General features: G+C 38.2%; 1 protein-coding gene across 10 annotated transcripts in view; it reads left to right on the top strand.

Annotated features, from left to right (window-relative positions):
- The window catches only part of LOC109622630 (potassium voltage-gated channel subfamily KQT member 1), a 601129-nt gene that overhangs the window by 266809 nt on the left and 319205 nt on the right, over positions 1 to 15115 (top strand). The window lies entirely within an intron of this gene.

The raw sequence follows: 15115 nt of genomic DNA, 5'->3' as shown, positions 1-15115 counted from the left end.
TTACATGAACATGACACACATGTCACATAATACTAATCACTGGTACCAGGATGGGAAATCGATCGTAGATGAACATACTGGGAATAGGTTTTAACCAATTATTAGTGCCTTGGCACATAGTGTTTTCTTTCATAACTGTGTATTTAATTGATTGTAAATATTGAAACTTTGGATAAATTTTGAAAGTCGAAGCCAAATTGATTTCTTTTACCGGGATTCAATTAAGTTAAGTACTTAACTTTATGACAAAAGTGGTTTCATATTTTACCATAAATTATTAGGGTAATTTTCCAATTGTTGCATGGCTGAAAATTCGCCAATTGTTGCACATTCCATAAGAATAACATGCAAAGTTTCATGAACGTTTTGAGGTTTTGAAAAGTAAAAAAAAAAACTGTGAAGAACCCCACAGTTGGTATTTCACAATTGTAATCTTCCAATGAAATTGCTATCAACAATCATGATCCGATAGAATAAACATTGTTTTACGTGGAATAAGAAAGGAAACTCTACAGCAGAGCTCCAGATTTCCACTTTGCATCTATATTAACATTGCAAGCCACTAAGCAGCGCACGGTTTCCACTTTTGTTTGTGTGCCTGCTTGTCAGCGAAGATAGCAATCTTCGGCAAACGATTGGAAACCATCCTTGGAATACTTATTTGTCCTCATTTGCATCGCAAGCGATCGGCATTGCCTTTTAGGATACGGTTAATGAAAATTAAAAATGGCCATCATTCATTTTTCCATTAAACAAATTCATCTTACAATACCATTGCAAAACGAATTACGTCGTGTGTGAAGGGAACACTGATGACCTTTACCTTAAAAGTCTGGCTGTGTTGTCTAGTGGCTACCGCTTCTGATTCGTACGCAGAAGTTCCTGGGTTCAATCTCTGACCCGTCTCTTTCCTCCTACTTAGTATGTATCTTCCTATTTGCTTCCTCCCTCCTCATAACTCACGTACCCACCGCTAAAATGAGAAACGGGTCGTTTCTCTTCTTTCCAAGTTCCATTACAGTGAAAATAACGTACCCCTACAAGTTACGCAACCAAACGAACTGTGCCGCATCATCCACTGAATAATCAATACACAATCTAGCACATTACGCCTATAATGCGTGAACTCTCTGCCAAAAACAATATCCCAAAAACACTTCGACATCCGCATGAACTTGTGCAGATGCAGTGAATTCCACGATCTGTTGGCAACAAGCGATTCCCAAGTAACAATTAAAGTTTTTGTTCGGCACTATAAGAGATATTCATGGCCATTTTATTAACACTGCTTATACCAACAGGGTTTTTGTAACGTAAAGTACCGACAGGCAAAAAAACGTGGAACTAATTGTTTTGCACATCCATATTTCAGCAGTTAGTGAACCAAATTTCAATCTTTTTGCGTTAACGGAATCCTACACTATCCTAGAGAGGTGTAGTGAAAGCCGATTGGAATTTCATGCAGCTTCCGGTGAGAACCAGGCGAAAACATTAGTTCCACATTTTTAACTTCTTCCGGTTCCGTTTTGTTCCCGGATTGGTTGTGAGTACCATGTCTTTGTAGCGAGTTCTTTCGGAACCTCGACAAGATAGCAACATTCTGTCTTCGGCAAAGTTGTTCAGAACAACAACCACTTCCTGGTGATGGATTTCATAGTTCCGAATTTCCCCACCACGTGGCGCTAGTGTACATAGTGACTTCCGGTATGACTTTGGAGGGATATTGCACGAGATTGAAGCCAGATAGGAAGATGCAATCTTCGGCAAAGTTGTTCAGGACAACGAGTACTTCCAGGTTATGAAGAGCATAGTTCGTAATTTCACCACCACGTGGCGCTAGTGTACATAGTGACTTCCGGTATGACTTTGGAGGGATATAGCACGAGATTGAAGCCAGATAGGAAGATGCGATCTTCGGCAAAGTTGTTCAGAACTGCGAGTACTTCCAGGTCATGAAGAGTATAGTTCAGAATTTCACCACAACGTGGCGCTAGTGTACATAGTTACTTCCGGAACGATTATGGTGGGATATAGCACGAGATTTAAGCCAGACAGGAAGATGTGATGTTCGGCAAAGTTGTTCAGAACTGTGAGTACTTCCAGGTAATAAAGAGCATAGTTCCGACTAATACCACCACGTGGCGCTATATCATTAGAATGAAGCCAGATAGGAAGGTGTGATCTTCGGCAAAGTTGTTCATGACTACGAGTACTTCCAGGTCATGAAGAACATAGTTCCGAAATCCACCACAACGTGATGCTAGTGTACATAGTGACTTCCGATGCGTCTTTAGTGAGATGTATCACAAGATTGAAGCCAGATAGAAAGGTACGAGTCTAGCTCCCACGTTCAAGGATCAAGGAGCAAGGATCATTTCAGGACCACTTGGAGAGTATTCCCTAAGAATATCTTCAGAGATACTTTCCGCGAATGCCCTAGGCGTTTCTCTAAGAGATTCAGTTCTAGTAGAATTAAGGTTTTAGTATAATTATTGCAAATGCTTTGATCTCATGGCAGATTTTTGTTTTCGTGAAAAATGCAAACTTCATGAAGATATTCTCATAATGATGATTCACACAAGTTTTAGCAAAGATATTCAAATAAATTTATGGCTCCAACTTTATATTTATTATCCAGAATAATATATCAAACCCATGACCATCCGCAAATAGAGGGGGATATGCGATCAACAGCGCCACGGACTCGGGCACTCTGGAGAAATCACTGCATAAATTTCTGAAGGAATCTTTCGCCACCGAACTCTAGGAAAAAAATACTTAGTAATCCCTGCAAAAACATATTCCGAAAGCATCACTAAAAAACTTTCCTAAATTCGGGAGTATCATAATGACTCTCTGAAAAAATTACTAAAATTTAACGTAAATGAATCGCAGAAAGAAGCTCCGGAGTGATTTGAAATGAAATCGCTGAAGTTTTCAAGCTCCGGAGGAATTCTGAAGAAATTCTTGGGGAAAGATAGCGTTAGAAGATGGGTTCATGAAGGAAAATACAACTGGAAAGATTTGCAAAACAATATTCAAGGATCCCAAATGGAATCACTCATATGATTTCCCGAAAGAAATCTTGGAAATAATCCAGAAAGGATCGCTAAAGGGATTTCCAAAAAATCACTAGAGGAATCCCGATAGAATCCCTAGAAGAATTTTTCAAAGAAATCGCAGAAGAATAGATATTCGAAGGAATCTTTGAATGTATTTCCGAAGCAATCTCTAAATAATCCCAAAGAATTTTTGGTGAAATTTCGAAGAATTTTGCGAATAGCTGAAAAAATCTTTGTATGAATTATTTAACTATTTCTTGAAGAATTCCTGGAAGAATATTTCATACAATTCCAGAAGCAATTCCTTTACTGGAAGAAATTCAGCTGAAATCTCTGGAGGGAATCCTGAAGGGTGTCCATGAGGAATTTAAGTAATAACGACTGCATAAATTCCTTTGGGAATTCCACGAATGAATATTCACAGGAATCCTTGGAGGAGGAATTTCTTGAACAATATTTTGAGGAATTCCTGGAGGAATGCTTTGAAAAATATCCGGAGGAGTTCCTGAAGACATAATGAATAGGTAAATTTATTCCAGAAAAATCACTGAAGAAATGCTTGAATAAAATTCATAAGAAATTCCAGTAGCAATCTGTGTAACAAAAATCCCTAATAAAATTTTCAAATACATCATTGAAAAAAAAATCCCACGACCAACCCTGAGGAAATTCCTTGTCGGAATTTTCTTGAGGAATTCCCATACAAATAGCTAGATAAATTGTCAGAACAATCCTTCGAGTGAGTCAGAGAAGTCCCAATCGGGCCAAATTTTCTCTTGCATAGCTCCTAAAAAGCGTTTTTTTATACTATCAAAACGGGGTGGTGAAATTCCAAACCCGGTAGTGCTCGTAGTCCTGAACAATTCTGCATTAACATGTCTAAAGGGTCTAACTCGTTTTGTAAACAAACATTGTTTCTGTCACTGTGGGGTCTATCTCGATCCACCCACGCATGTCGACACCCTTAACAGAAAGAGCGAAGATGGATCTTTCTGATAACGGCCCCCAGATGCGTGGGTGGATCGAGATAGACCCTACAGCGACAGAAACAATGTTTGTTTACAAAACGAGTTAGACCTTTTAGACATGTTAATGCAGAATTTTGCCTTCCTATCAGACTTGAAGTTCGCGCAATGCCTCATCAAATTCGTACCGGAGATTAGTATGTACACTAGCGCCACGTGGTGGTGACATTCAGAGCTGGAAGTACTTGTAGTCCTGAACAACTTTGCCGAAGCGACTTTCCTGTCGGGCTTTAATCTCGTGCTATATTCCACAAAAGTCGTACCGGAAGTAACTATGTACACTAGCGTACGTGGTGGTGGAATTAGGAACTATGCTCTTCATCACCTAGAAATACTCATAGTCCTGAACAACTTTGCCGCAGATCGCATCTTCCTATCTGGCTTCAATCTCGTGCTATATCCCTCCAAAGTCATACCGGAAGTAGCTATGTACACTAGCGCCACGTGGTGGTAAAATTCCGAACTATACTCTTCATGACCTGGAAGTACTCGTAGTCCTGAACAACTTTGCCGAAGATCGCATCTTCCTATCTGGCTTCAATCTCGTGCTATATCCCTCCAAAGTCGTACCGGAAGTCACTTTGTACACTAGCGCCACGTGGTGGTGAAATTCCGAACTATGTTCTTCATGACCTGGAAGTACTAGTTGTCCTGAACAACTTTGCCGAAGATCGCATCTTCCTATCTGACTTCAATCTAGTGCTATATCCCACCAAAGTCGTACCAGAAGGCACTATGTACACTAGCGCCACGTGGTGGTGAAATTTTGAACTATGTTCTTCATGACCTGGAAGTACTCGTTGTCCTGAACAACTTTGCCGAAGATCGCATCTTCCTATCTGGCTTCAATCTTGTGCTATATCCCTCCAAAGTCATGCCGGAATTAGCTATGTACATTAGCGCCACGTGGTGGTGAAATTCCGAACTATGCCCTTCATGACCTGGAAGTACTCGTAGTCCTGAACAACTTTGCCGAAGATCGCATCTTCCTATCTGGCTTCAATCTCGTGCTATATCCCACCAAAGTCGTACCGGAAGTCACTATGTACACTAGCGCCACGTGGTGGTGAAATTTTGAACTATGTTCTTCATGACCTGGAAGTACTAGTTGTCCTGAACAACTTTGCCGAAGATCGCATCTTCCTATCTGGTTTCAATCTAGTGCTATATCCCACCAAAGTCGTACCAGAAGGCACTATGTACACTAGCGCCACGTGGTGGTGAAATTTTGAACTATGTTCTTCATGACCTGGAAGTACTCGTATTCCTGAACAACTTTGCCGAAGATCGCATCTTCCTATCTGGCTTCAATCTCGTGCTATATCCCACCAAACTCGTACCGAAAGTCACTGTACACTTGCGCCACGTAGTGGTGAAATTTTAAACTATGCTCTTCATGACCTGGAAGTACTCGTAGTACTGAACAACTTTGCCGCAGATCGCATCTTCCTATCTGGTTTCAATCTCGTGGTATATCCCACCAAAGTCACACCGGAAGTAGCTATGTACACTAGCGCCACGTGGTGGTGAAATTTTGAACTATGCTCTTCATAACCTGGAAGTACTCGTAGTCCTGAACAACTTTGCCGAAGATCGCATCTTCCTATCTGGCTTCAATCTCGTGCTATATCCCACCAAATTCGTACCGGAAGTCACTATGTACACTAGCGCCACGTGGTGGTGAAATTCCGAACTATACTCTTCATAACCTGGAAGTACTCGTTGTCCTGAACAACTTTGCCGAAGATCGCATCTTCCTATCTGGCTTCAATCTCGTGCTATATCCCTCCAAAGTCATACCGGAAGTCACTATGTACACTAGCGCCACGTGGTGGTGAAATTCCGAACTATGCTCTTCATAACCTGGAAGTACTCGTTGTCCTGAACAACTTTGCCGAAGATTGCATCTTCCTATCTGGCTTCAATCTCGTGCAATATCCCTCCAAAGTCATACCGGAAGTCACTATGTACACTAGCGCCACGTGGTGGGGAAATTCGGAACTATGAAATCCATCACCAGGAAGTGGTTGTTGTTCTGAACAACTTTGCCGAAGACAGAATGTTGCTATCTTGTCGAGGTTCCGAAAGAACTCGCTACAAAGACATGGTACTCACAACCAATCCGGGAACAAAACGGAACCGGAAGAAGTTAAAAATGTGGAACTAATGTTTTCGCCTGGTTCTCACCGGAAGCTGCATGAAATTCCAATCGGCTTTCACTACACCTCTCTAGGATAGTGTAGGATTCCGTTAACGCAAAAAGATTGAAATTTGGTTCACTAACTGCTGAGATATGGATGTGCAAAAAAACAGTTCCACGTTTTTTTGCCTGTCGGTACTTAGCGTGTTAAACTTGCAATACATCAAAACCTCTTGATAACCTCTTTAAGAGCATTTTCCGGCTAAATGGATCACTCTCGGAGAGGTTTTGCAAATCGTATTAGGAGTAGCAATAGAACTGTTTCAAAATCTAGATGAAAAATTTTCCTTACTCGAAAAAAGGTTATGATGATTGTTGTTGTTGTTTTTTTTTTTTTTTTTTTTTTTTTCAACAAAAACTATGACAGTTCAAGATGCAGAAAAGCTTCTTCAATGGTACGTAAAGTTCAGGAAGAGACATCATTCGCAAGTAGAAAGCGATCAATTCAAAGTAATATTTCAGTAGTTATTGTGCTGCTAGGCTTATGTGCATTTAATTTTACCGTGAATATGGGGGTTGCAGATACATAAAAATAATGCGGTTTGAAAATGGTGGATATTGTTATTTTAGAATGAAATAAATCAATTTGTTAACTTAGTAAAACTATCTGAAATTGCAAGCAAACTCAGCTGAGAGAGTTTGTTTATGTGAGCCTGTTATGGAAATGACGGCAAACTATCAAGTCATTGCTAATTTGAACAAAACTAACTATTTTCCATTCACGTTATCAAATTCTTCAATATGGCGACGACCAAATTAGCGAAAATAAAACGACGGCAAGTTTACTTTTATGATGACGGCAATAAACCTAGCAGTGTCATAGTTTCGGCTTTTCCACCAACAACTGTCGTTACTAATCTAACGGATCGCCATCTGTTGACAGTTTGAACAGTTTTATTGTGATTAAATGAATGCCAAAAGGATTACATATCGGAGAGATTTGTTTATTCCTAAAATCTGGCTTTATGGATATCTTCAAATATACATTTAATCAATGGTTTCCACAAAAATAGTCATAAACTGTGAGTTTTATTTATTGCTGTAATAAAACCCTAATAAAAATGCAATCATCACTTCCCTCCCCTTTCTCCAAGTTGACCAACAAGCTGACGTAGCAGGCGTCATTCTCGCACACTGTTAGTTCCAAGCAGATATCTCATTGGTTCTTTGTGTGAGTGTTGCTGGTCTGGCGATACTAGAGTAGCGATGATCAATCAATTTTCATGTTTATTTTTGGAACACAGATAACCTTCATCTCAACACTGTGTCCTTTTTTCTTCACTCTCTGGAAAGTCAGAGTGAAATTCTTGGAGCAATAACAGAAAAGAATCCGAGAAGAGTTCATCACAAAAATCATGCAGAGACCCTGGAGGAATTCTGTAATGAATCCCAGGAAGAGTTTTAAAGGATTCTTTTAGAAATACTACTAGGGATGATTCCACTTTAAATTTCGGAAAGAATTATTTAAAGAATTTTGCATGGATTACTTCAGAAATTTTTCTAAAATTTTGTCAGACATTCTTGTAAAAGTTTCTTCAGAAATCACTTCAGGAGTTTTAATTTGTTCATGGTTGCCTTCAAAAATTCCTCTCGATATTTATTTAAAAAAATCTACAGGAATTGCTGCAGAAATTCTTCTGAAAGATTTTCATAAAACCTTCAAAACAATCCAAATTCCAGAAAATTTTCCGGAAATTCCTTCGGAAATTTCTCCGACGATCATAGATTTCTTAGACCCTCTTTTAATTCACTCACTAATTTTCTTCATGGTTTGCTTCCGAGGTTTCACTAGGTTAGATTGTTTACGAAAATCTTGCATAGATTGTTTCAGAAATCTTTTTGAAAACTCTTCCAGAATCTCGAAAAAGGAAGAAATTTATAGGAAAACCTTTAATGGATTTCTTCAGAAATTCTTCCATGCAATCTTCTAGAAAATGGTACAGATTTTTTTTTATTCCAGAGAGGATTTGAGAAAGTTTTGGTATTGTATATTTTTTTCAGAAACTACTTCAAAAACTCACGCAAGGGTTTCTTGAGAAAAATTTCCCTAGATTTCCTCAAAACGAAATCTCCAGGAAAAACTTCCGAATCAATCTTTAATAGAATTCCGCAAGGAACGCTTGACAGAATCCTGGATCTTCCAGGATCCCTGATACAATTCCGGGGATTTTGAAATTCGGGGAAAAAATCAAAAGAGAAGTTCCTGATGAAACCTAGTAGGAAACCTGGAAAAAGTCGTTGGAGCAATCGTTGGGAGAATCTCTGGAGGAGTCTAATGAAGGTTAAAGTAATGACCATAGGAAAATTCCGAAGAATCCCGGGAGGAAACACGGGAAGGGTTTCAGCAGCAATCCTTGGAGGAATTCCAGGAAGAATCCCGAAGGAAATCCTCAAAGGAATCCTTGGAGAGTGGAGAGTTCTAATCTTTTTATTTTTTTCCCAAAGAATGTGCATTATTTATATAAAATTAATATTAATATAATTAATATAATAATATATCAAGCCGTGTACAAAATTTTAAGTCATTTGGTTTAAAATTGACTACGTTATAGCGGAAAAGAGCCTAAAATAGAAACCACTGCCCAAGTGGCTCGGTCCCCACAAAAGTGTTTTTCTCACTCCTGCACTCCCTGGTAGAATGATATCTCACTACTTTATACATAGATCAACAAACAACGTTGAGACAAACGAGCCTCTTTCCAGGAAACAATAAAATGGGTAACTGTGTTGTTGTTTTCTCCATTTCTTGCAACTTAAACAACATAGTTATTCAAAGTTTTGCTCAAACAGCATTAAATTAGACAAGAAATCATAATACACACGCTTTTTGCATCATTTCATTGCTGAAACAGAGAGCTTGCCATCTCACCATACTAAAATTCAGCTCATTACTACAAATGTAGTTCTCCACTGATTGTGTCCTATTACCAAAAACGGTACCAAAGGAGATGCTGAAAATTAACATTTTAAACAATTTACTGACTAAAATCTTCCAACGAGTTCGAAAATTTTCCACGAGTTCGGGCTTAGTTTTTCCGGCTTTTCTTTACGTATTTTCTCCACTGTGGAAAATTTTGTGGGAAACTTTTTCCAGTTCATATTTTTTTTTATTTCTGAGAAAATTTGCTTTCATTTTCCAAAAGAAACTTTGTTTCTACGATGCTTCGTTCTGGAGTTATGATTTTTCAAAGTAAGTAGTGTCAGGGGAAAACTAAAAATTTCCACCTGAGTTTTCCGGGAAAATGGGCGACCCTAAATTTTCCTCAATGTTTTTGTTCATATATCCATGAGCCCTGCCTGTGGAAAAAGTTTCATGAAAATCTGAGACCCTTCGGCCCAAACCCGTACGGTAATAAAAAAATCCCCTTCTGCATGAATTTTCAAATTACTTAAATTTGGATCAAATGTACACAGTAATTAGCAAATCAATTTTCCAAGTAATAACCGAGGAAGTTTCCAAAGGATTTGAGGACATTCCCAAAGAAACTGCTGAAAGAATTTAAAAAAAGGAGGACGAGAAATTTTCCAAATAATATGCAAAGAATTTTTCAAAGAAAATTCTGCAGAAAGTTTCAAATAAATTACCACATGAATCCCAAAGAAACGTCACGAAGAAATTATCAAACGAAATCTCATAAAAAACAGAAAGAATTCACAAAAGCGTTATTGAAAGAATGAGTTTAGAAATTGCCGAAGAATTGAAATTGATAAAGTTTCCGAAGAAATTAGAGTAATTCTGAAGAAATTTGCCAAGGAAATTCCCAAAGTCATTGGTTAATAAACGTTCAACTGGTATTACCAAAGGCTTCCCCAAACAAACTGCATGAAAGTTTCGCAAATAAACTGCCTCACAAATTACTAAGAAATCAATAAAGGAATGGCTGAAGGCCTTGACGAATCGATTTTCAAAGAAATTGCTGCGAAAACTCATTACTCATTTGTTGGAGCGATTTTCAGGGATTTTTTTTTTTTTTTTTGATAATTCTGATTATTTAATATTTGAAGGGAACATACTTTCTAGCTGAATACAAACTTCCATCCTCGAACGTATGGAAAACATTAACAGAATTTATGTTGCACTTTGGGGTCTCCAGTTAGCCTAGTGGTTAAGGCTATGGATCGCCAATCCGGAGACGGCGGGTTCGATTCCCGTTTAGGTCGGGAAAATTTCCTCGACACCCTGAGCACAGTGTATCATAGTACTTGCCTCACAATATACAAATTCATACAAAGGCAGGCAAAGAAATCCCTTCAATTAATAACTGTGGGGTGCTCAAAGAACACTAAGTTGAAGCGAGGCGGGCCAAGTCCCAGTGGGGACGTTGATGTATTTTTAATCTGTGCGGTATTTTGACAGATTGCCCCAGAGATAAGCACAAGTTTTCAGTTATTTTTAGGAAGTTACGGTATTTTCTGAATATTATCGATAACACTGGTAACTATTCGAGAACAATTAAGAATTTCTAGTAGAATTTCGACGAATAAATGTCGAATTGATGTTAATTAATATTTCTCATTAATTCTTTGTGCTCGTCCAAAAACATGTTTGATTCACTAACTTTTTATGAAGGAAGTCTGCTTCTCAAGTAATAAAACTTCATATTGGTTAAAAGTTGTTCTTATTTTCTAAATCATTTTTTTCCTTCCGATCTACTGTTTTCCAGAAACGATTACTGGGATCTCTTACTCGAAAGTCTCAACATCCACAGGTGGTAATACATATTGTCTCTGTTGGATTTACTTTGTTTTTCTTTTCGATTTCCGTTGTTTTCTTTCATGCTTCAAGTTTCAAATCCCCCCGAAACAAACCGTTCCCACCGACGAACGGACGAACGGGACGCCGGCGACCGCTATCGTTTTCTCCATCATTGGCTGTGTGGATTGCGCGTTTCGGTTTGTGGTCTAACTCCTTTCATCACGTTCGCAAACGGTGTGGACGGACATCAATCTAACTGGGTCGATTTGGGACGGCTCCGCCCTTGTTTCTTCTTGGAAGTCAAACTCAAAGGACACAATCTTCCCTTTTATCTGTGCTGTGAAACGAAATGTTTTTCTTTTCTGTTTGTTTTGAATTTGTGTTGGATTTCTTTTTTTTTATCTGCTCCATTTAGGGCGTCCGTTCACCCTTTACAAATTCGAATAATTTTCGGATCGTTTTTTGTGTGACTAACACTCACAAAGGTTAACAAAGGGGCAGGATTTGTTACGGGATCCTTGCTCCTTGAGTTTCATTCCTTGGTTGAGATTTGACGTCATGTTTCATGCGTTCATTTTACCATTCGTCTCACTTAAGTCTAAATAATGTGATTCTCATTAGTTTGGAAAATCGAAGCTTGATCCAAACACTCCTTTAGGTAAATAATTAAGTATAAATTCATTCGGATGCTTTGCTTCTTCGAATTGCTATTTCAGCAGACTTCATAAAGTATCATTCATGTTACTCCAAATAACTTGATAGGATAACTTATTTATACGAAATCTTTCCCAATCAAATCCAATCATCACCGGCGTTTGATCTTCATCCACGCCAAGTCAATAATTTTCATTCCAATCAAGAACCTTCCTTCTTCCTTCCAATTAACTTAATCAGTCTAATTCAATCGATCAGTTCAAACAAATCGTCCCCGGGCAAAGTGGACCGATTCTCCTGGGACCATTTGATTTGATTAGGAATCGACCGCCACTACACAGTCTGCCTTTTGCCCCTTTCCATTTAAGACGACGACGCTAAAATCGTCCCCGACAGACGAAGTTGAAACTGGCTTTCTAAACAAAAGAGCATGAAAACAAGCTTGGTTTACAAGTTTTACATCAATTTCAGGTGGATGTGGAAAAACAGCTTGTCAATTTGTATCAATGGATGATTTACAATCATTAACGATGGGTATTTCCGGAAAAATATAATAATTTTCCATTTCATCATTTCCCCGGTGAAGAGGTTATGTGAATAACAAAATATCACGCGTTCCCATCGTTTTTAGAAAGGTCAAGAAACATTAACCATGGCATCGAAAAAAATCTCCCATGGAGACGCGTGATACTCGGTAGTTAAGCTTTCACTTTGAAATCCACTTTGTAACTGATGATTCCAATATGCTTCTCCCGTACGCTCCTGAACATTTCTATATGAGGATTTCTACAAAATCTTTAGGCCAGCAAAGGAAAATAGCGCAGGAAATAAATCCTTTTATCTGGATCACGAAATCTTTGATGTAAACTGATAGCCTTAGGCTTCTGGGAGAAGTGCTCCCGATTGGGCGAAGAAAAAAATATCCATAAAGAGAATGGTAGTCCCATAGCTGTGGGGGCTTCTGTCCAGTTGGAACTGAATGGAACCACTATCATCGATATCGCTACAGAGGATTATGCTATTTATTCGTGCTTATATAGCAACAGATTTGGGGTCGTTTTGGAAAACATGTTTGAATGGGATGAGGATAAGAAAAACAATGTAGATAACTAGGAAAGCCATGAATTAATCTGCATTAGTTTTGGAATATTGTAACAAAATTCATTCAACAATTTTCTTATACCTGCATTGTCAAATAATAAAAAAAAAGATGAATTATATAATTTATAAATTATCAACATGAAAAGTAAAGATGTTGCAAACACAGTTATAATAAAAAAAATGAAAAAAAATCAAATAAAGGGCTTGTTGCTGTACTAATCGTCCTCGTGATCCACAATGATAGCTCAATACAGGAAAACATTTTGATAAATTGGATGCCATATGCGAATAGTTTCTTCAGCAAAGTTGAAGGGAATTTTCTTGAACAACTTTGCCAAAGACACCCTTTGGAGCCAGGGCCCATATAGCTGAGGCGGTAAACGCACGGGTATTCAGCATGACCATGCTGAGGGTGACGGGTTCGATTCCCGATCGTTCCAGGATCTTTTCGTAAAGGAAATTTCCTTGACTTCCTTGGGCATAGGGTATCTTTGTGCCTGCCATACGGTATACACATGCAAAATGGTCATTGGCAGAGGAAGCTCTCAGTTAAAAACTGTGGAAATGCTCATTGAAGATGCAGGCTTTGTCCCAGTGAGGACGTTACGCCAAGAAGAAGAAGAAGAAGAAGAACCCTTTGGAGCCGGAGGGGTCATATATGACCCCAACTTAGAAACAGCTGTATAAATTCACCCATTCAATAAAACAGAATACTGTCTTCGGCAAAGTTGCTGCAAGTTGAGTTCACTATTAGGGAAAAATTGCAATATTTGTATTTGGGACTTCATTGATAACCTAGAACATCCTGAACATCATGAAATTTGGAAAACCGAAATAATTGACATACCAGTTGTTCTAAAAGCTGAATTTGGATGTGGGTTACGTTTATATGTATTCATTTAGTCTTCGTCAAGAATATCAAAAGCAGGCCCGGATTTAAGGAGGGGCAAAGGGGGCAAGTGCCCCGGGCCCCCCGATTAGGGGGGCCCCCAAGAATCCTGAAGCACTATATATTTAAAAAAAAAAGTCATGTAAAATGCACTTCAATAGACGATTGTATTTTATACATGCCGTAGACTGCCCTTGGACGCATAAGTGTCACATGTACAATAGAAAAACACGGAAAACGCATTTGATGTTTAAACTTTTGCTATTGTCGTTTTTGATTTTCAAGTCAATTCAACTATCGAAATATATACAAATTCATATGTTGACAAAATATTTCAAAAATACGTATCAAAATATGACATTTGACATAAAACCTCAAAAATGTCGAAATGTAACATGTGACATATATGCGTCCGGCAGCAGTAGAGTAGTTATAATTGGGTTCTTTAGGGGTATCCAGCTCACTTTATAATCTGAATTTTCACTTGAAGATCCTAAGTTTCATCATCTTGAAGTGTATTTCCCAGAATTACTATTTGGCGAGATCGGTTGTAAGCTTGATTGCAGCAAATTCATGTCTAGAGAGGTATTACAGTACAGGTCGAACTCGATTATCCGAAGACAGGTTTTGAAGCTTTCCAATCATGTATCTTGAGAACGGCATGTTTTATGAAGCTGATATTTTGGCATTTTGTTAGGCAAGCTTTGATTAACATTTAGTCAAAAGTTCAGCTTTCCACTGCATTCCGTTTGTCAGATATAAATCTAAGAAGCTGCAGAACCCGGCTCCGGATAATCGAGTCCAACTTGTATTCAGTAACCCGGTAGAATGAAGTTTTTTTTTTAAATTTTGTATACTTGAGTTTCCATAAAATCCCTTGGAAGTTCTTGCTGAATTCTGAAGATAAACTATTTTAGAACTTAAAATTACAACAAAAAAGCGGCTCTAACTAAGCTTAACACTCATTTGCATCAGTTCGATGAGGACCGATGTTGTCATGGTAAAGAGAAGATAATGGTTCCTGGAGATGTACGGGAAATTAGGAGCAGTTTTATAAACCTAGTTTTTAAAAACATATCGGAACAACATTTTTTTAGTGTTATTGCTACAGCTACCCGCTAGAGTCCTAACTTTGTTTACTCATAGAATATTGCAATCTGAACTGAATGCTAAGTTGTAAAGTTTTCATAAATCTTATAAATTCGGATGAATGTTTAAAATGTCTATCTGACATCTGTAAATCAGAATGCAGCATCTTGAAGTTTTAGTCAAAAATATTAAAATAAATGTTTGTAACATGCAATATTCGGCCTGGACGTTTTAATTGCTTCAAATGAAAATAAATTAAAAATGTGTCATTCGAATTAACAAAAAATATGCAAACCACAAAAGTCAGCAAAAAAATAATACACAACATTAAAAAGGAAACGTATGGTTTATGTATTCTTTTTTTAGGGGCTTATATTTTAGGGTTTGCCCCGGGCCCCC

Source organism: Aedes albopictus, chromosome 2 (genome assembly GCF_035046485.1).
Source record: "Aedes albopictus strain Foshan chromosome 2, AalbF5, whole genome shotgun sequence".
In the NCBI taxonomy this organism is placed as follows: domain Eukaryota; kingdom Metazoa; phylum Arthropoda; class Insecta; order Diptera; family Culicidae; genus Aedes; species Aedes albopictus.
Note: the sequence above shows the minus strand (reverse complement) of the source record. Positions and strands in the feature narration are given on the sequence as shown.